Source organism: Myodes glareolus, chromosome 15, assembly GCF_982192425.1.
Source record: "Myodes glareolus chromosome 15, mMyoGla1.1, whole genome shotgun sequence".
NCBI lineage: Eukaryota > Metazoa > Chordata > Mammalia > Rodentia > Cricetidae > Myodes > Myodes glareolus.
Window position 1 is genome coordinate 66121751 of NC_142040.1, and position 21574 is coordinate 66143324.

The 21574-nt window shown below is 42.8% G+C and overlaps 1 pseudogene; it reads right to left on the reverse strand.

The window, feature by feature from the left end:
• Positions 1–1896: 1896 nt before the first annotated feature.
• The window catches only part of LOC125414936 (eukaryotic initiation factor 4A-II-like), a 107169-nt pseudogene continuing 87491 nt past the window's right edge, over positions 1897–21574 (reverse strand).

Sequence of the window (21574 nt, forward strand, 5' to 3'; positions counted from 1 at the left end):
TGCTCACCTGTTAAGTCTGCCCTAAAATAACTGTATAGGCTGGCTACATTAAGTGATGTAAGTCTGTCTCTCACATTGGAGGATCAAGCAATCGTATTTAGTTTCTCCTAGGATGTCTCCCTTGCTGTGCAGTGGCTCCCCTTCCATTGTGTCCTGCTGTGATCCATCAGTGCCAGTGTGGGTCCTCATCTTGGAAGAACCAAGTCACATAGGTGAAGGTCTACTCTAACGACCTCGTTCAACCTGAATTAGTGTTGCCAGTTCTTTATCTCCAAATACAGTCACATTACAGAGTTCTGGGAGTCAGGACTTCAGTGTATGAAGTTTGAAGGAATACAGCTCAATCCGTAACACTGATAAGAATGCTGAGACATCTAAGAGCCAAATCAGAGTTTCTGGGCTTCAGGCTCTAGGACTCTGCTCACAGTCACTCTTCAGCACTGTACTTAAAATTAAAAAGAACGCTACGACGGTATTTTTAGCATCTCTTGTTGAAGTTAGCACGATTCGCAAAATAACCAGGCTATCTAAAAGAAAAAAATTATATTTTTATTTATTATAAGAGGAAAGCTCATGAGACAGGAATGAGAAGTCCAAGCTCAGCTGTGCTGCGAGGGAAGCACACAGAGAGAGGGCTCCTGGGCTGTGAGCTGTTTCTTCTTCGGGTCCCAGAAAGCCACACCCTAACTGGGTCCTGCCTCTTAAAGATAATTGGTTGACAAAGGTTCCCCATCACCCTCTAATTCGGGTTTTCTCAATGTATTTTGTTTTATGTCTACTTGATATTAGTGACAGTCATTAGGAAATGAGATGTTCCAGTTTATTTTTTCTAATTCATAAGATACCATGCATATTAATTTTATTTCATACTTTAAAAATTTAGGCTTCATATCTTTTTTTTGCCATTCTATACAGATTGACACACAGATTTAGTTCATTTTTTGTGACTGATGATCATGTTTTAGGATTAGTGAACAAGGCCTCTCCAGGATTACTCTGAACTATATAGTGATGAAACAAATGTGAGGGGCTGAATTAGCTGGCATGCTTTGCCCTTGCCTCTTGCTTCTAGACTGAATATCACATCATGGGTACATATGCACACACACCCTACACACACACACACACACACACCAGGCAAATCATAGATATTCCCACTACACACATATACACACACCATGCATATACAACACACACACCATACTATACCATACATATACATAATACTGTATACACATCACATGCACCATACACCCCCCACACACATGCCACCATACATATACTACACAGACATACAGACATCATACTCTGTCTCTGTCTCTGTCTGTCTCTGTCTGTCTCTGTCTCTGTCTCTCTCTCTCACTCACACACACACACCCTTAATTGAAGCAGTAGCGGGTTTATGTTCATTGGAGGATTTTAGCTCTAGTTAAACATACAGAGATTTGGACCCTATTGCTGAAGAGATCACACATTTTGGACATGAGACACAGAGAAATCAAATGGGAACTGAGTTGCGAGCTTCTTCCCCGTTGGCTAGCTTTTCTATCTGGAAAGTGCTATGCACGCAGCTGAGGGAGAAAGTCATTAATGGTCTTACTCAGAGGTTGACTCCACGTGCTAGGATACCAGCCAGACAGGCAAGGTATTGCCTGCTTCATTAGCAGCAAGACTGATTTGAGGGTATTCAATGCCATTCTGATCAGAGCTGAGCACTGTTGTGTAGGAGAAAATACATGCCCAGTGTTGGTCGAGAGTCTGGGGAGGTCACAGGCCCAGGGGTGAGGGACATGCTGCTAACTTGATGAATGCACATGTACCACACTGCCTTCTGAATCTTGATGTTTGTGCCCACAAGCAAGTGCTGCTCTTTGCCTGGGTCGCAGAAGCCTCATTTTACCAGTGGGTAGCAGTGAACACAAAGACCTGTGACTCGTCACTGAGCTGAGAGCAAGGGACTGCTGGGTGCTCATCCCTAAGTGGACCATCTGGACTACCCTCTGCAGGGCTCATGGGATATCTCAGAAGGGGGAGCAGAGAGACTGTGAGAGCCGGGGGCTGAGAGGAACGCCGTGAAGTGTTGCCTCCTGCACGTGACGTGGCCGTGGCCGGCATGGCCACGCAACAGACCTGCAGTCGCCTGTCCACACAGAAGCTGTGGAAACATGACGGCGATTAGAGGAAGTGGAGAATGGGGCTACCAGGAGCGGGAAGGGGTGGGGGAGCGGTGGTCACAATACATCGTATATATGTACGAAACTTATCAAACGCCAACATTTTAATAATTAAAAAATCATAGGAGCTTGAAAATATTTGATTTACAAATTATTGGGTATTTTATGACATTTTCTATTGCCAATAACAAGATTGCCCACATTCTTAAGAAAAGGCTAATTATTTGGTAACCATGGTAACAGGTAGCCACCAAAGTGGATTTTAAACCTGCTTAGTTTTCCAGAAACAAAATTTCATAGCCATGGTTCCAGGAGAAGCAGTTTTAAGCTTTCTCAATCAGTTAACATGCTTTGGGAAGCTGAGTAATGAGCCTTGCCGCGTGGCACAGTATGGAACAATGCTCTAACTTCTAGTTTCTGCAGGCTGGTGGTGGGTGCGGTGGGGCATACACGGTGGTTTGAATGAGGAAAGACCAGCATGCAGCTCGTGTGTTTGCACACTTGGTACCTAGTTGTGAAACTCAAGGAAGTGGAACCTTGTGGAGGAAGTGGGTCACTGTGGATGGACCTTGAGATTTTACAGCCCCGCTACACTTCCTGTTTGCTGTCTACTTCCTGTTTTGCCGAGCTGTAAGGAGATGGAGAAGTCCCAGCAGGATGCTCCCACCATCATGGGCTGCCTACAGTGTCTTCTCCTCCGGGATGGACTTTAAATTGTGAGCCAAAATAAATGTTTTTTTTATGTTAAGGATTCCATCACAGCAACAAGCTCATGTACTGTGACATGATTGTAGCTTTTGGTTTCTGCAGAGCCGTCTAGTGTCATGGTGAGAGGACCTCTCCTGGTACACTGGATGGAAGATTGTTAAAGAAAAAGTCAGATTTCATATTTTCTTCCTCCTTTATCCTCCTCCTTTCTCTTTTTTTGTCTTAAGACAAGCTCTCACTAGGTAGTCCTTCTTTCCCTGAAATTGCTGTATAGAACATCTGTCTGCCTCTGCTTCTGGGGTGCTGGGGTTAAAGGCGCATCCAACCATGCTCAGCTCATATCATTTACAATACAGCTAGATGTTGGAGAAAGTTGAGGAATTTCTCAGGGCTCTTCTAGAAACTTCATGAAACACGAACCCCAAAGAGCAGGGTAGGAACACTGCAGCTAGTTTCTGACGCGAGGGTCAAACAGAAAAACCTGGGGACAGTTTCTGAGTTCCAATGGGACACATGCGGATGGCTCGTGAACAAAACCCAGACTCCAGGCACAGAAGGTGGTCGTATCAGAGATTCTGTCTCAATACACCACCCCTAAAATGAGGGGACAAAACTTGCTGTTCCAAGAAAGATCTGGGGATAGTGCTAGAAACAAAATATTTGTCTGGATCTTGGCTCCGAGTGAATCAGAGGAAAAAGGATTTCTTTTTATAGTTTTAATCTACCAGCCTTATATAATAAGGTTTTGCCATCATCAAGATCCCCCTGCCTGTTTGGCTGCAGGGAATTTTGTGGAGTAAATTTGGTTGTTAGTGCTGCATTGGGCTGGCAATAAACACAAATGTTCCCTTTGAATATACTTCAAAGACCTCCCATAAATAGGATTCTAAAAATGTGATCCACAGTTAGAAGCTAAGTTAAGTAAAACCAAGCCATCAGATATATAGTGAGTACCCAAAACAGCACAGAAGCAAAGCCAGTAGACAACAGAGTGATCCTGAACTGGATATGAAGTGTTTTAAGACACAATATTGAGCGCTGGACAGTGGTGGTACACACCTTTAGTCCCAGCTCTTGGGAGGCAGAGGCAGGTGGATCTCTGTGGGATTGAGGCCAGCCTCTTTTACAAGAGCTATTTTCAGGACAGTTTGGGCGGTTGCTCAGAGAAATCCTGTCTCAAAAACAAACAAACAAACAAAACAAACAAAACAAAACAAAACAAAACAAAAAAGACACAATATTGAGAATAAAATGAAGATACAAGGTGTTTTGGAAAAGAGCTATATAGAACTCTTTGGTGTGAAAATACAGGAGGATGGATACTATCATCATCTGGGATTAAATATATCTTTGGGGGTAGAAGAAACAGATTGGTGGATAAAAGTGCTTCTTGTACAAGCCTGCTATCCTCAGTTCAATCCTCAGAAGTCAGATAAAAAGCTGTGTTGAGTGACATCTGTGGACTAGCACCGCTATGTTGAGATGGAAGGCAGGGACGGAAGAACCAGCTGAAGCTTGCAGATCAGTGAGTCTTGTGCACTCCCTGCACAACACCAGGAACAAGAGAGTCGGCGTGAAAACAAACTAGGAGAGAGTCGATTGTTGTCCTCTGACCTGCACATGTGCCTTAAAACGTGTTTCCTATAAAACAAATAAAAAATGTTAAATGTATATTTGTATATGAATGTCAAATCTCCTGGCCTATGTTCACACGGTATACAGACTGTTAAACAGCTCTCTTCATCCTTCATTTATTGCTATTTTCCTACTCCAGAGATTGTTCTTCTCCTACCAGCAATGCAACAAGTGGTTTCCCATAGCTCTATCACCCTACAGCCTCACTTTTATCAAATTATTTCTATCTAAAGCTACTAAAATGATCTATCTATATCTATCTACAAATATGACTGTACCAGTGTCCTCGACAACAAAATCCAGATCTCCCACTGTCTATAACCTAAAACACCTGATCTTGCATCACCAAGAGGGACTGCTTGCTTCTCCCGCTGCCTTGCTCATCACTACTTCATTCTACTACATACCATACCAAGTTTTGTCTCCACGCCCCATTGTCCTCAATGCCTGGCTGATTCTAAATTATCCTTTAAAGCTGAGATTAGGCACTTCTTGTCCCAGGAAGTCTTTCCTGATACTTCTCAAGTCCCAAGGAGTTAGTAACTCTTTGAAGCCTTTCTGTGCACAAAGCAGATATTCCCATTACTGCACTTTCACACTGTGTTAGAAATACATGTTTCCGTGTTGGATTTCCTCAGTACAGGTAGATCTCTGAGACCATTGGGTATATATTCAAAGGATGCTCAATCATGCCACAAGGACATATTCTCAACTATGTTCATAGTAGCATTGTTTGTCATAGCCAGAACCTGGAAACAACCTAAATGCCCCTCGACCGAAGAATGGATAAGGAAAATGTGGTACATTTACACAATGGAGTACTATACAGCAGAAAAAAGTAATGACATCTTGAAATTTGCAGGCAAATGGATGGATATAGAAAACATCATATTGAGTGAGGTAATCTAGACCCAGAAATACAATTATCATGTACTCACTCATAAGTGGTTTTAAAACATGAAACAAAGAAAACCAGACTACAAACTACAATCCCAGAGAACCAAGACAACAATGAGGATCCTAAGAAAGACATACATGGATCTAATCTACATGGGTAGTAGAAAAAACAAGATCTCCTGAGTAAATTGGGAGCATGGAGACCTTGGAAGAGGGTTGAAGGGGAAGGGAGAGGCGGGGGGGGGGGCGACAGAGAAAAATGTAGAGCTCAATAAAAATCAATAAAAAACTAAATGAATATTTGATGACAATAAAAGTTTAGATTTTTAAAAAAGAAAGATCTATAGGGCCAGCATGGGTGAGTAATTGTGTGATGAATTTTCTTCAAGAAGTAAAATGACTCATCCTTTGAGCCTCTTTTACCTAGAGGGTGAAACTTTATTGAGTTAATCTTTCCTGAAAATCTAGTGGAATCTTCAAGTGTGGGACATTCTTCACATAGTTATGATGTATCAATGAAACTCAAAAGACCCTGGCATTTGTTGTCCCATGCATTATTGTCACGTGATACTTATTTACCTCATTAGTTATGTCATGGATTAATCTAGGCATCTCCACTGGCTATATCCCCAGTCCTACTTTTACATTTTGAATTTTGAGACAAAGTCTGGCTGGGTTTCCCAAACTGGCCTCGAACTTGTGATCCCTTTACCTTGCCTTTTCAAATAGCTGAGATCAACAAGCCTGCACCACTAGGCTGGGTTCTTTCTTTCCTGATAAAACTGGAGACAGTTATAAGGTATGGAAGCCTTTGCCAGTATCATTCCCTCCTGCATTAAAGAAGGATTGTATAAAAACAGTGGTGTGTGACTTATGAGGCTAAGTCATTCAAAATCCTTTGTAGTTCCAGCCTCTTGTTCCTGAATAGCTCCCCTAAGAGGAAGTCAGCTGACAGGTCATGGAGACATGTAATCAGCACACAGAGAGGTCCTTGACGCGAGAGGTGAAAATCCCGTGTTTGCAGATGTGTGATTAAGATGTCTGGAAGCAACTTTTCTAACCCAACTCGAGCTTTCAGGTGGTTAGAACCCTGGATGCCATATTGACTGCAGCCTCATTAGAGGTTTTCAACTAGATTCTACAAGTGAATTGTAAGGTCCCTCCACACAGAAACTGGGCCAGATAATAAATGTCTACCTTTGTTTTAAGCCAGTAGGTTTGAAAGCATTTTTTAAATGGAACAGCAGGTAGCTAATACAGAAACCGCACATTGCATTTTTGCTGTTTTCCATGGATTTTTCCTACGTATCTTTGTACCCAGCTGTATTTGTTACTTTTCTGTTGCTGTGATAAAAATATCATGATTCAAAACAGTAGAAAAGGACATAGGACAGGAGGCCAGTCAGCCTGGCAGTCAGGAAGCAGAGAAACCACATTTCACCTGAGCACAGGAAACACAGGAAGAGAACAGGAAGTGGGCCCAGGCTACAAAACCTCCCAGACAGCCCCAGTGACATAGGTCCTTCAGCAAGGCTCTGCCTTCTAAACGTATAGAGCCTTCCAAACAGTTCCACCAAGTGGAGACCAGGTGTTCAAATACATGAACTTTCACTTAAGCACAAAGGCCATTTACCTTCTTAACATAAAGGATGCCATTAAATTTGGATTTGCTTCTTTTTTCTCATTTATTTTTTAATGGTAGTTTTTGTTTTCAATGCTGTAGATTAAACTGTAGAGTTGTGTTCGGGATATGTAAGCATTCTACCATGGAGCTGTATCCCTAGGCTTTTCCCATTTTATTTGAACATTCTAAGTCTTCAAGGGAGGTCACAAACTTGTGATCTCCTGTCTTGTGCTTCCTACGTAACTGGTATGATAGGCACATGCCACCATGCTTAGACCGGCATTGAATTCAGAAACAGTCTGGTTATTTTAAAGACTACGTTGGGTAAGAACACGAATAAGCTAGGATGTTTATTAGGCATCAGTATTTATTTCATTACCATTCATTCTGCAAGCATCTGTTGGTGAAGGTATTGGTTTTAACGTGGCATATAAACAAGACTGAAGCAGAATAGAGAATGTTACATGACTTCTGGGATCTGGTGGACTTAAGTGTAATCTGTTGTGATATTTAAGGTAATTCAGTCAATTTCTGTTTCCCAACACACTTTGAGCCACTTGAGAGGAAGAAAATAAGGCAAGATTGTGTATAGGAGATGGTGTGTCATCACTTTGATAAAGGAGATGATTTTGGAGAATTTGACTACTCTCTGTAAGCAAGTTGATTGTTATGGTTTGGTATAGGTTTGAGTCAGCTTTGAAACCTTGGTCCCCAGAAAGCAATGCTATCTGGGGGATTCTGCAGACAATAGGAGGTGGACTCTAGCTGGAGGAAGTAGGTCAATGAGGTTGACGAACAGGCCCTTAGGAGCTCTATCTTATGCAACACCCATATCTGCCCCTCTCTGCTTCCTGTTGGTGAGTGGCTTCTGTCATATACTCCTGCTGTCACAACGGATGTTGTATCTTCTACAGTCCCCAGCCGATAGCGCCACAACCATAGACCGATTCTCTGAAACTGTCAGCCAAAAATAAGTCCTTCTTTTAAGTTTTTCTCCTTTGAGGGTCAGGTATTTTGTTATGGTTATGAGAACTTCCTAATTGTGAACATGAGAATCAGACAATGTGTTATAGCAATTGCTCACTAGGCGATGAAGGCAGAAAGCCTGCTTAGAGTCACCCCATGCAGGTAAGACAAGTCCTGGAACAGAGGAGGAGCAACAGCTGTGTGTCCACTGTAGGTGTGGCCATCTCCCATGAACATCAGCTGTGCGCTCATTATAGGTGTGGCCATTTTCTCCCCCAGGTGAGACCACCTGGCTCTAAGGAGGGGTCTCTTTTTAACCCTCCTGGTGCAATGCCCACCACCCCATCGAACATTCACCTGTCTCTAAAGAAGGGTAGAGTCTGCTCTTAAAAGAGTCAAGTCAGCCAGAAGGCTGAATTAGGGAAATCAAAACCAAAGCCACTCTAAAATCAGTGAAATCAAAGCCAAGGCCAAAATTGAGATTCTATTTCCTCTCCAAATTATCAGTTATTCAATTCAGCTCAACCTAGTGTCTTCGGTTAGGAGATTCTGAGGTGAAATGAAAGCATTAACATGACTACAGAGTACAGTGATACAGCCCAGTCCAGTCACCCCATCTGATCCCGAGCCCTCTCCCATTACATATTTGTGAGGGAGAAACTGGATTCCAATGACTAATTTTGTATATTAAAGTGAAAACATAGACAGGAATTAGCATTGGAAAGGAAATTCTGTTTTATGTGTGAGTTAAAAAAATTAGAAATTATTACAGTCTCTTAATTCCTCACACACACACACACACACACACACACACACACACACACACACACACACATCTATATATTGTTTCTAGCCAGGAGATCTTCTTTGTCAATCTCAGCAACATTCAAGATTTCACAAGATCCCAGGACCTTGTGAAACCCCAGACTAACTTTGAGACGACCACAGTACTTATCACTGTTTTTCATATTAAAACTGAAACATTGAAAATGTTTACTTATTTATTTAAGCATTAGAAATTATGAATTAAGGTAGATAAAGTATCTTTATAGAATTCAGAAAGGGAAGACATTAGAGGGTAGAATTCGATTGTATAAGAGAAACCGATCTTAGTAGTCTGTTGCTGATTGTAACCACAGTTAACAAGAATGTAGCATGTCCTTCAGAACTGTTAAAATAATAGTCTGACTTTTCTCTCTACAAAGAAATAATGAGATGAGGTGGCTGATATGCGAATAGTTATTTCATAACGCTACATATATAATTATACACATCTAATAAACAGTTGTGTTCCATAAATATCATTTTCAAGGGAAATACAGTGAAAAATGACACTTGCTTTTTTCTGCATGTTTGCAAACCTTGGCTTGATAGAAGGCTGTTGGGTTTCATATCTGCTTCTATTTGGAAGCCACTGTGATACATTCTTCTGGTTGAAACCTGTGAAGTCATTTCAGATCCTCATGGCTAATGTCCTTGGAAGAGGGAGATGTATTAGGCATTTTTTGGGTGGGTACCAGTGGATTTCCTTCTTTGGTCTCAGGCTAATGCTAAAAAATTTGGCAGTTTCTTCAGAGGTGAGTTGCAATGTAGAACCTGATACCTTATCAACAAGGCTCGTACTTCACTATGTTAGCACCTGATGTAGGTGGATCTTCTGTATTTCTGTTGCTTTCATTGGTTAACTAATAAAGATACTGCTTGGCCTGATAGGTCAGAACATAGGTGGATGGAGTAGACAGAACAGAATGCTGGGAAGAAGGCAATGAGGCAGATGCCATGCAGCTAGCCTCCAGGTCAGACATGCTGAATCTCTTCTGGTAAGCCACGAGCTCGTGGTTACATACAGGTTATTAGAAATGGGTTGAAGACAAGATGTGAGAGTTAGCCAATAAGAGACTAAAACTAATGGGCCAAGCAGTGTTTAAAAAGAATACAGTTTCCGTGTAATTATTTCGGATGTAAAGCTAGCCGTGCGGGAGCCGGGTGGCGGGACTCAGCCCGCCACTCCTTTTACAAGCACCTATTAGAGTAACTCACATTTTGAAAGGTTCTTTCACCCACATATTATTTTATGTTCAGCACACATTGATGATTGGAGAAATGTTCCCTAATTGAATCCATCTCTCCAATGTTGTCACATTTCATCATACATTGTAAAAAGAAAATCCCATTTGTTAATACGATAATCCTTTTCTTTAGAAAAATCTGTGCATCTTGGGATTGTGGGAATGCTTTTTTTAAATTCTAATTTTTGCTTGAAAGATGGACTTTTTATTGTAGGAAACAATTATTGTCAGTCACCTGTGAATAGATTTGGAAAAATGTTTCCAAATTTGAATTCAAGATTGAATAACCACAGTGGCTCCTTTAAAATGATATTCATAACAAAAAGAAGTAGACGGTGGAGAGGAGAGGAGGAAAGGGAGAAGGATTTGTTTTCTGTCTTTTGAATACCTGTTTGTGTTTTGACTTAGGATTTCATGGATGTAGTCTAAGCTGGCTCTGGGCCAGTGGTTCTCCTGCCTCAGTGTCCCAGCTGCTGGAACCACACATGTAAACCCCTGTGCCCATTTTTATTTCAGCATCTAATCTGAGCAACTGTACTGTGCTTGCCCTCAAGACAACTTTCAAACTCTGGCACACTGTAAAATTAATTTATGCGGCCTTCACATTTTGTTGCATTGAATATTAAAAAGATGTGTACTCAGTAAATGAGATTTAATAAAATTAATTTTTTACAGTTTCATTAAGGACGCTCTCAAGGAAAAGCAGCCTATTTTTATTTAATTCTTTTCCTAGTGTGTGCCAGTGAGGCCTTCAGTGACTGCACATGCAACTGAACGCTATGGGGGAGACAGTGGTACCCTTCTCTCATTGTCTGACTCGCATCAGAGGCTCCTATGTCAGAGGCACAGTAACAGGAGAAAATCAAACACACTGACATAACGTTAAAGGCAACACCAACGCCTTCGCAGCAAAATCAAAGTCCAACTACATAGACAAAACCGCATGTTTTTATACTAAGCTTGAAGAAGTGGGGGATAGCGGTGGAGGGGCACTGTTGACCTGTGCGAAGGATTCTAAAGATGCTAAACTTAGAGGCTGCTGTATTCAGATTTTTCTCTGTGTCTTTGGAGATAAGGGCCTCTTCCTCTGGGTGTAGGATGAACACCTCTACATGAGGGTCTCCTGGGCAGTAAGTAGAGGAAGACCAGAGACTTCTTCCCAGGTTTTATCACTTGCTGCTGAATAGAGGGGGAAGGTCAGAGAGAGCTTCCTATTTTGCAGCCCTATCAAGTCCTATGCACCCACTTTTCAGGTAATATATTAGTTATCATCCCACTGCAGGGGCAAAACCCCCGACAAGAGAAACTGAAATAAGGAAGCGTTTTGATGTCTGGTGGTGTTTTCCTTGCGGAGGACCAGCGTTTGATTCCCAGCAGTCTAATAGTTCACAGCTACCTACAACTGGAGCTCCTGGGGATCCAAGACCCTTTTCATGGCATCTACACGTGTGTGAGCATGTACATACAGTCAAACACATATAATAATAAAATGATTTTTTAAAAAGGGGAAGGAGGAGGTTTGCAGAAATGTGGTCTATCATGGCAGTGGGCATGCGAGGTGGCTGGTCACCTGCATCTATAGCCAGGAAGCAGAAAGAGGTGGATACTGGCGTTCCACTCATTTCCTCCTGTTTATACAGCCTGGGACTCTAACCAGTGGAGCTGGTTGATGCTCCCGGGAGTCATGTGACTCCTCCATCCTTAGTTAATCTCCTCGGAAGTGCCCTGCTAGGTAACTCCGGACCAAGTGGACAAGAAAATCAACCCTCACAGGCAATGTGTCCTGAGCACCATATTGAAGGCCAGCAGCTACCCACCCTTGCTTTTGGACTGCTGTGCCAATGTTAGAAAAGAAAACAAATAGCATTTTACTGTTATTATGAAAACAGTTTCCACTCAGAACCTTCGCTCAGGGGCATGGGGATTTCTTGGTTGTGAGGCACACTTTGAGGACAAGGCCCAAGGCGATCCTAGATTGCATCTTTTTGGGCTGAGAGCAGTTCCTTTTAGACTACAAAAGTGATAGAATTTCAGTTAGAAGCTCCCCAGTACTTCTCTCCCCCGCTTCCCTCTTTCTCACAGTTTTGCTGATGCTTATTGGTTTCTGTTGCTCTTGAGCCTTTTTTTTTTTTTAAGAACAAGTTTAGGCTCACGTGTAAAGAGTCAGTGGAATGCACCCAGCCAATTCTTATCTCCAAATGCAGCAGTCCCCATGAAACCAGGCTTCTGGAATCCAGCGGTTTCCAGAAGAAACAGTGTGAGAGGGCAGCTGGAGAAACCGCCAAGTTCTGTCCTCTCTAGAGTTTGCTAGTTGCCTGGACCTCTGTGCACCAGCATCCCCACAGATGGCACGCGAAGTCCTGCTGGCTCCTGCAAAAGTTTGAGTGCTCAGCAACGGCAACCCCGTCATATGAAGTTGACCTTTCCGTCTTTGCCATTCGGTGTAGTTGTGTCTTAGTTACTTCTCTGTGGCAGAATTCCCTGCCAAAAGCAATTTGAGCGAGGAAGGGTTTATTTTTGACTTACAGCTGCGGAGGGATACAGGTCATCGTGGTGGATAACTTGACAATGGGCAGGAAGACATGGTAGCAGAAGCAGGTCACACTGTGTCACCTCCAGTAAGTAGAAGAGTGAACGGACATGGAGTGGGGTGTCACTATAAAGCTTTCGCTCTACCCCAGTGGCTCACTAGCGAGGCTCCGCCTCTCACCGACTCTGCAATTTTCCCAAACAGCACCACCAACTGGAGACTAAGTGTCCCAACATTCAAACCAGGGCAGTTTGTCACGTCTGAGTTGGTATTTTTCATTTGTATTACACTGTTATGTTTTGCATTAATGATTTAGAATGTAAAACTTCTCTTGGGGCTCTTGGGGTATGAAAATGAAATCCTTTAGCATTGTAATTAGGTTCTAAATTCTAAACTTAAAACCATTCTCTATGGTTGAATCATTGCCTGAACTGTACAGATACCTTTTTGGGTCAAGGGTACACTGTCGCACCTGACAATGGCCTACACATTTTCTGAGGCCTGAAGGGCCAGTACTGACTAACAAAGTCCATGAGGCACAGTCCATGGAGCATACCAGTGTGAACTCTGGCTGGGGTGTCGTCCCCCCCCTCCCCCGCACGGGAGCTCGGTGCCCTTGGCCCTATCATAAGTTTCCTGCATTGTTTTGTACTTTGTCTGAGGCCTGTAGCTTTTCTCAGTTTTTTTTACGCTGAACAGTCAACCCTGTTTCTCTCTGGATAATCAATGGCCTGTGGACAAATCCCACATAAGCTGCAGCCACTTACCAAGGTCAAAACACGATGCAGCCAGAGGCTTAAAGCTTTGGCCCAGGCTGCAGCCATTAAAATCTAACTGTGCAATCGTACTAACCACTGTGTGCAAGCCTCTTCCTATGCCAGCGTTGAAACACCTGCTCTGTCTCAGACAAAAGGGTCAGCTCATTTCTCCTGCTCATTCAGTCACCATATATTCCGTTCTCATGAAGGTTTGCTTTTTGTCTCCTTCCTAAGGTAAAGATTGTGCTGCGCTAGGTATTGTAGTGTTTAAAGTGACATTGCTCAGATTGCAGACCCCCATGATTTGACCTTAGGAACTGAAGCTCTTCCCGAAAGACTTAGGATGGTTAGTGGCAGAGGAGAACCTGTGTCCTTCTCATGAGAGGACTGCCAAAGAAAAACCCACAATTCACATTCTCCTTCCAATGTGAACTCCATATTGAGACACATTTTCTAGCAAGGAGGCAAAGAGAGGCCTGGGACATTAGAGAAGGACGTGGATTCTCTTCTCAGTAGGAACCTGGAGAGATTCAGAACTGCAGCTGATGAGAGTGGCAGCTGAGCCCAGCATGAATTATTTTTATTCTGTTTTTCATGTCTTTAAAAGGAAATGAGCACTCCGTGGACTAGACATAATGCACATTGTAGCTACGAGCACAACTGTACACAGCAGTTCATTATAAAGACACGCATGGGAGGAGCACACACAGCAGCTTGAATGTAGCATGACAGCGTATGTTCCAAGTGCTCAGATGCTCAGGCTCAGGCAGGGCTGAATTCCGACCTGGGCTGAGGGGAAGAAGCAGCCGTGGGGATTTGGTGAAAGTGCCGGCTGACTGAACATCTGGCTTTAAAGATTTCGGGAGGGACACATTCCTTTCTATCTCTCAGGTCGTTTGGTGAGCACATTGTTTTGATTATCTACTACCCAAAAGTCCCCAGACAAGCAGAGGCACAAAAGATAAATAATAGGATTCCTGTGTCTGAAGATCTGAAGACCTAGGTGGAGAAACACACACACACACACACACACACACACACACACACACACACACACACTGCCTTGGCCTGAATGTTTATGTTTCCCATTCATCTTTTAAATACATAGCATTTTAATTACAGATATTTGTGTGTGTGTGTGTGTGTGTGTGTGTGTGTGTGTGTCTATGTGAGTATATGCATGTGAATGCTGGTGTACATGGAGTCTAGAAGTATTACACTCCTTGGAACTAGAATTACTGGCAGCTGTTTGCCACCCAATGTAAGTACTGGGGACTGAACTTCTGTCCTATGTCAGAGCAGTCTACATTAACCACTGAGCAACCTCCTCAGTTCCCAGTCTCCAAGATGGCAGTGATAGGAACGCAGTCACGGCCCTTATACCAGACGATAGAAAGAGATCCTTTATTGCTTCTCCCCAGTGAGGCTTTAGTGTGAGAAAGAACCCGCCTTGTTAGACTTCAAGCCTGCTACTATCCTGGTTGAGGACTCCACTTTAGAGCTAAGAAATGCATTTCTGTAGTTCTTGTTACTCCCATGGCCTCAGTCACTGTTCTATTGCTGTGAAGAGTCACCTTGACAAGGCAACTCTTATAAAAGAAAACATCTAATTGGGGATTTGTTTATGCTTTAAGAGGGTTAGTCCATGATCGTCATGACAGGAAGGTGACACGCAGGGTACTGGAGCAGTCGGTGAGTGCTTTGCATTCTTGATCCCCATCCAGACGGAAGGAGGGAGGGAGGGAAGGAGAGAAGGACTGGGTCTGGTTTGGGCTTTTGAAACCACAAAGCCCACTTCCAGTGACATGCTTCCTTAAGCAAGGCCATACTCCCCTCAGTCCTTCTCAGTTTGTCAAACTGGGGACTAAATACATGAGACTACAGGGAGTTGTGTGGGCGGGTGGGGGGATGGCATTCTCACATTCTTATCCAAATTACACTTATCTGTGAAACTTTGTGATAACCATCAAAATTAACATACATACAAGCATATACATAGGTGCATGTATGTACACACAGAGACAGATTGTTCAAAGCATTACATTTGCAAGCAGGAAGGTCAAAGCATGCCAATATATCTCTGTGTTTGAGCAGAAGGTGGAGGAGGAAGGAGGCTGAATGCCTCATCTTCAAGCATCTGGAAGACTTCATGGCAAGAGGAAATAAAAAGAGACAAAAGAAATGTACACTAACCCACAGCAGAAAAGCCAGAGCAGTGGATATGGTCAAAATAAAGACAGCCTTTGGGAGAAGTTTCTTTTGAGAGAGTTTTCCCTACAGAAGCCAAGTTGGGCTAAAGTGTTTGAAGCTGCTTCAAAGGTCAGTAGAGAGTAAGTGACTTAGACACAGCTATCATGTAGCTTGAGGTGCCATTTTCTCACCTTCAGATAATCATCTTTATATGTAACATCTTTAAGGATACCGTTTGGTGGATGTAGTCCATCTAGAAAGCCAGCCGATGACCAGAAACTTGGTGTTTTTTACCACTGGAAGGGACCACGGCACGCTGCTCGACAGAAGATCACTGATGTGTGAGTATGAGCGTGCTTCAACTAAGTAAACTGAAGTCAGAAAATCAATGTTATTTGTAGTCAGTGTAGTGTCTGTTTTGTCTTTCAAGTCATGCACAGAAGCTCAATGAAAGGAATAAATTATTTCCTGGCCCAGTTAATGAGTAGAAATATATTTAATGGCTTCCAATGTTGTAGCTTTAGTCCAATTTCTCAGAAATTGGGAGGAAAGCAAATTGTATGGTTTCAGCTCAGCAAACTGTGGACAGTAGTGTGTGCCATACACAATTAAATCCAGGGATTCATCCATGGAATGAGAAGAGAATTCCAGTGCTCTGAGCCGAGCCTTCTCACCCCTCCTGCCAATGATCTCCAGCTGAGGGCTTTGCATCATTTAACAACAATGCCAGTTTATTGACCATCATGAACGGAGGCCTCACTGATGCACGAATAAATAAATTAGTATCTTGAAAGTACATAACAGGAAGGGGAAGCAGAGAAGAGCTGCAGGATCAAAAGAGTGCTCTGGTGGTTTGGATAATGCAAGTGTTGGACTCAGTGTTCCCCTGCCCAGGTGTGCTCCTAAAAATAGCACACTCTCTTTGTACAGAGCCCAAGTCCACTGAGCCACAGGCATTGGGAAAGAGGTACTGGGTATTATTTTGCCACCGGTTTTTATATTATTATTATTATTATAATTATGTGATGGAAGTGGAAATTCACAAAGAGTTGACTGATGTGTGAGTCACCTTCTGTGGTCTCAGAATAGAGTGAAGACAAGAGTCTAAATGGACCTGACCTTGTGGTATTGGTCTTACTAGTCTTCCAAAAAGGTGGAAGGACTTTTGGGTAGGACTATAAGTTGGCTAAAGCAGGTCCACTGTGGTCCCCTCAAGGCAGATAATGTGCCTGGAGTGTCCCCATCACAAGGTTGTGGTCCCAGTATGTCCTAACTGGCATGATGTGTTTTATAAGAACAACGTTAAAACGTTATTACTCTTTTGACTCACATTGTGGAGACAGTAATATTTGTTCAGTGTCTTAAGTGTTGTCTAGTTAGTTTAATGGGGTTGTGGCAACTACCAGGAATTTCACTGCAATCCAGAGCATTCTAGACAGTATATGTACCTCATTTTTTTTGTTAAAGAGGAAGAAGCTAATTATATGCCGTATTTAACGGCAAATTTATGCCTAATTGATTATCCTGTCTTTGTCCCCGTTTCCCAGTTGAGACCTCCTGCATCTCTACCCTCTACTAGATGGCTAGCATTCTACCCTAAGTTGGAAACCCAGCTGATAGACTTGACCCAGTTATTGGGTGTTGTGGGCAGTATCACTTCCACACATTGATTTTTCTCTTTCTTGAGTAGCTACAACATGAACCAAACTGGCAACTGAAGCGACCATACACTGACATTGTCTTGTGGTTATTTCCTTTTCACAGATATATAGTCAGGCCTCATAAAGAGACAACCAAATCTGCTTGGTCCACTTCTCCTGTTGATGGTCTTGGTCAATGTGACAGCAGGTATGTGCCATATAAACGCAACTGAGTTTTCTTTTTATTGTTGTCATGAGGGCCTGCTTGTTGGGGTTTCTGTCCTGTCCAGATCCCCACAGCCCACAAATCCCAAAGAAAATCACACAGAAGTCTCCATAAGTTATAAACTGATTGGCCCATTACCTCAGGCTTCATATTAGCTCTTATAACTTTTATTAGCCCACTATTCTAGTATATGTTAGCCACATGGCTCAGTACCTTTTTCAGCGGGGCAGTCACATCCTGCTTCTTTGATGTCTGGGCAGGACTGCGGAGGAATGGGCTTCCACCTTTCCAGAATTCTCCTGTTCTCATTGACCCGCCTCTACTTTCTGACTGATTGTCCCACCTATACTTCCTGCCTGGCTACTGGCCAATCAGCGCTTATTTAAAGCATAATTGACAGAGTACAGAATTGTATTTATTTTACATCCCTATTGCAGTTTCCCCTCCTTCTTCTCCTTCCAGTTCTCCCACCCCCAGCCTTCTAACTCCCCTCCACTCCTCTTCCATATCCATTCAGAAAAGGGAAAGTCTACCAAGGATATCAACAAAACATGGCATATCTAGTTTCAGTAAGACTAAGCACCTTTCCTTGTATTAAGGCTGGACAAAGCAGCCTAGTATGAGGAATAGAGTCCCAAAAGCCAGCAAAAGAGTCAAAGATGGGCCCTGTTCCCACAGGAGTCCCACAAAAAGACCAAGTTACACAGCTGTCACATATATGTAGACAGAGACTGCGCTTTTGTTTCTTAGCCACCTAGACCCGAATATTCACACAGAAAATATATTAATTACAATACTATTTGGCCAAAGGCTCAGTCATATTCCTATCTAGGGCTTACACCTTAAATTAAGCCATTTCTATTAATCTATGTATCACCATGGGGCTGTGACTTACCAGCAATGCTCTGGTGTCTTTCTCCTTTGGCAACTACATGGCATCTCCTTGACTCCACCTGCTCTGTATTTGTTCAGATTTCCCTCCTGGCTTTACTCTGCTAAGTCATTGGCTGAAACAACACATATACAGAAAAACATCCCACATCACATATATGCAGAGGGCCTAGGTCAGTCCCATGTAAGCTCCCTGGTTTTAGGTTCAGTCTCTGTGAGCTTCTATAAGAACAGGGAGGTTGATTCTTTGTGTTTTCTTGTAATGTCCTTGATTCCTCTGGCCCCTACAGTCCTTCCTCTCACTCTCCAATGGAATTCCCATAGCTTCCCCTAATGTTTGGCTATGGGTTTCTGCATTTGTGTCCATCAGTTGCTAGATGCAGACTTTCTGATTGGGTTAGGTACCAATCTCTGAGTATAACAGAATATCCTTAGGCATCATTATATTGACGTTTTCTTTCTCCAGTCATGTTTGCATTTATTCTTGGTCTCTGAGCCATCCAGCCTCTGGGTCCTGATACTTTAAGCAGTGTTAAGGTGGGCCCACTCTCATGGCATGGATTTCAGTCTGGACCAGTCATCGACAGGCTACTCCACAACCTCTGAACCAGTCTTACCTCAACACATTCAGGAGGTAGGGCAGACTGTTGGTCGAAAGTTATGTGGCTGGCTCTGGTGTCTCTGTCCCTCTACTTGAAATCTTGCCTGGTCATAGGAGACAACCAGTTTGCAGCTGAGCTTCCCAAGCCCTTCCGGTTGTACGAGTGGCTCAGTGGCAGAACAGGTACCTACTGTGCCTAAAGCCATAGGATCCATCCCTAGCACTTAAACCAGCCAGCTACATCTCTGAGAACCAGACTCCTTGTTTTTATAAGACAATAATAGCTGCAGAGGCTACTATTAGGACCAATTGCTGCACTAACCCTAGTCCTCACCATTCTTACAATTTGGAGGCACAAGGTCTTTCTTCTCTCAAGGCACAGTTGTAACCAAGGTAAGGTCAGGAATAGCCTCTAGTAAGAGGAATTTGGTCTGAACATGCAGTGCTTCTGTTCTAGCAAATTCCAGGCTTCTTGTGTACTTTAGTTGGGTGTAGAAAGCCACAGGAACATCTCACCAGGTGGGCTGAAGACCAGCTTGACAGATGGTGAGGCGAACTGGCAGCTGCCCAGAAATGGAGGCTGTGTCTGCAGAGTTGTCCCGGGAAGGGCATCCTTCCTGGCTTTGATGGATGGAGCTGTTTAGCTCAAGTTCTTCTGCAAGGTTTGGATAAGGGTTTCTAAGGAACACCTTATCACAAACTAGACATGCTAGGAGAGGCCATGGACAGTTGGCATTCGTGTCTTGACCTTGGTTAGTTTCAGGTAAGGCAGGACTTGAAGGAAAATGATTTAGGTCTTCATAATAAGTCTTGCCATCTTTGTGGTAGGAATCTATCTGCGTGGGTTGGGTGAGGCTGGGCACACGTGACTACGCTAAAGATGAACTGAACACAAAAAAGCAAATGGAGTTGGGAGAATTAGGAGGGAATGCAGGTAGATTTGAAGATAGTGCATTTATGTATGTAATTCTCAAGTACAACATATTTAATTAAAATTTCTTGGACTTGCACATTTTGAAATGTACAGAGGGACCCTCAAAATAAACAATATGTGTCTTGATTAATGAAAACATGGTAGTCTGCACTTTTCCAGCCAGACTTTGTCATGCTAAAAACCCAACTCCAATATTCAGTTATTTTGTAACTTTGCACAAGCTACTTAATAAATTTGTGTTTCAGTTTTCTCTTCTATTAAATGGAATCACTAGAGGACCTGATTTTCACTGTTGTGTGGATTAAATGAGATGTATGTGTCAAGCTCTTAGAACAGTCCCAGAATACAGTAAGCCCTTCTTAAAGGTGTAGTATTTTTGTATTAAAATTTTATGGTAGTAAAGCTTTTAGAGAAATCTGAAGGTAGGAAGGAGCCGAGTGCGGATGATGGATCTTAGTTCCATGCTATCAGGGCACATCATGATGAGGAGGAGTTGACAGAGGACACCAGGAATAAAGCATGAGCTTTCTCGGAAAATGTCTGGCCAGGAGCAAAAGACATTGTCAGAGGAGTCAGGTGTTTCAAAAGCCAGTGAGGGGCCAGTAAGAGCTGCGATGGAGAGAGCGAGAAAGGGAGGCAGGAAGAGAGGGAAAAAGGAAGAGAGGGAGGGAGAGAAAGAGGGAGAGGGAGAGGGAGAGGGAGAGAGAGAGAGAGAGAGAGAGAGAGAGAGAGAGAGAGAGAGGAAGACAAAGCACTGAGGGCTTCAATGCTACTTGAAAGGTAAAATATGGTGACCCAGAATGCTGATTGCTTTCTTGGCAAAGGAGAGACCCGAGGGGCTGTTGACAATAATCCTGAAGTTCTATATTCAGAATCCTGGGGATGGAATTGAAAATGGCCCCTGCGTTTAATATTTGGCTTACTCTTATGGGGTAGATGAAAGAAGTTCCCAAGCTTCCTGTTGAGTATCTTCTGTTTTTACAAACAGATACTAATTTAAAATCAATAAGTGTGAAAAATGAAACTCCTCCAAAGCAAAGCAAAGCAAAGCAAAACAAAAATCAGTCATGATTCTGTCACCTCAGTAAAATAACTGTTTTTATTTTTATTGCATATTTTAGATCAGAAGAGTTTAAGAGAGATGGCAGAAATATCTCTTTGCAAGTTTTATATTAATGAGAAAGGTATTACATGGCTGGGAAAGAGGGGGTCAACAAATCCAATCTGAATCTATATCTGCAGAGGATGAAGTGGGGCACTTCCAGAGGCTCTGAGGCTATCGTCTCAGTGCTGTGACTGACAAATGGTGAGGAATCAGGGCAGATAGTGGCCATGAAAGATAAAAAATGATTGGAAGAACCACGGAGGAGTACTGTGTTGAGACTTGGCAAGAAAATCCCCTGAAAGGGTAAGTTAAAGAGAAAGGGGTCTGCATATGTGATATTAGGAAATATTGGGTTTACACAGAAGCCAGAAATAAAACAAATTTTGGTTTGTGGAGAAGTTGAATAATTTATATTGTGGAAATGCTGAGTGGAAGGGACCAGAGAAGACTTTCTTGACTACGCGGACATCAAACACATAAGAATTGTTAGAAAATTAGGATACCAGGGAACTTCCAGAATTTTCTACAACAGATTCTTTGGTGTAGAACAAGATTCTGGTGTCTTACAAAAGGTACAACTCATTTCAGCATACAGGCAGCAGTGAGAAATCCTACACTGTAGGGCA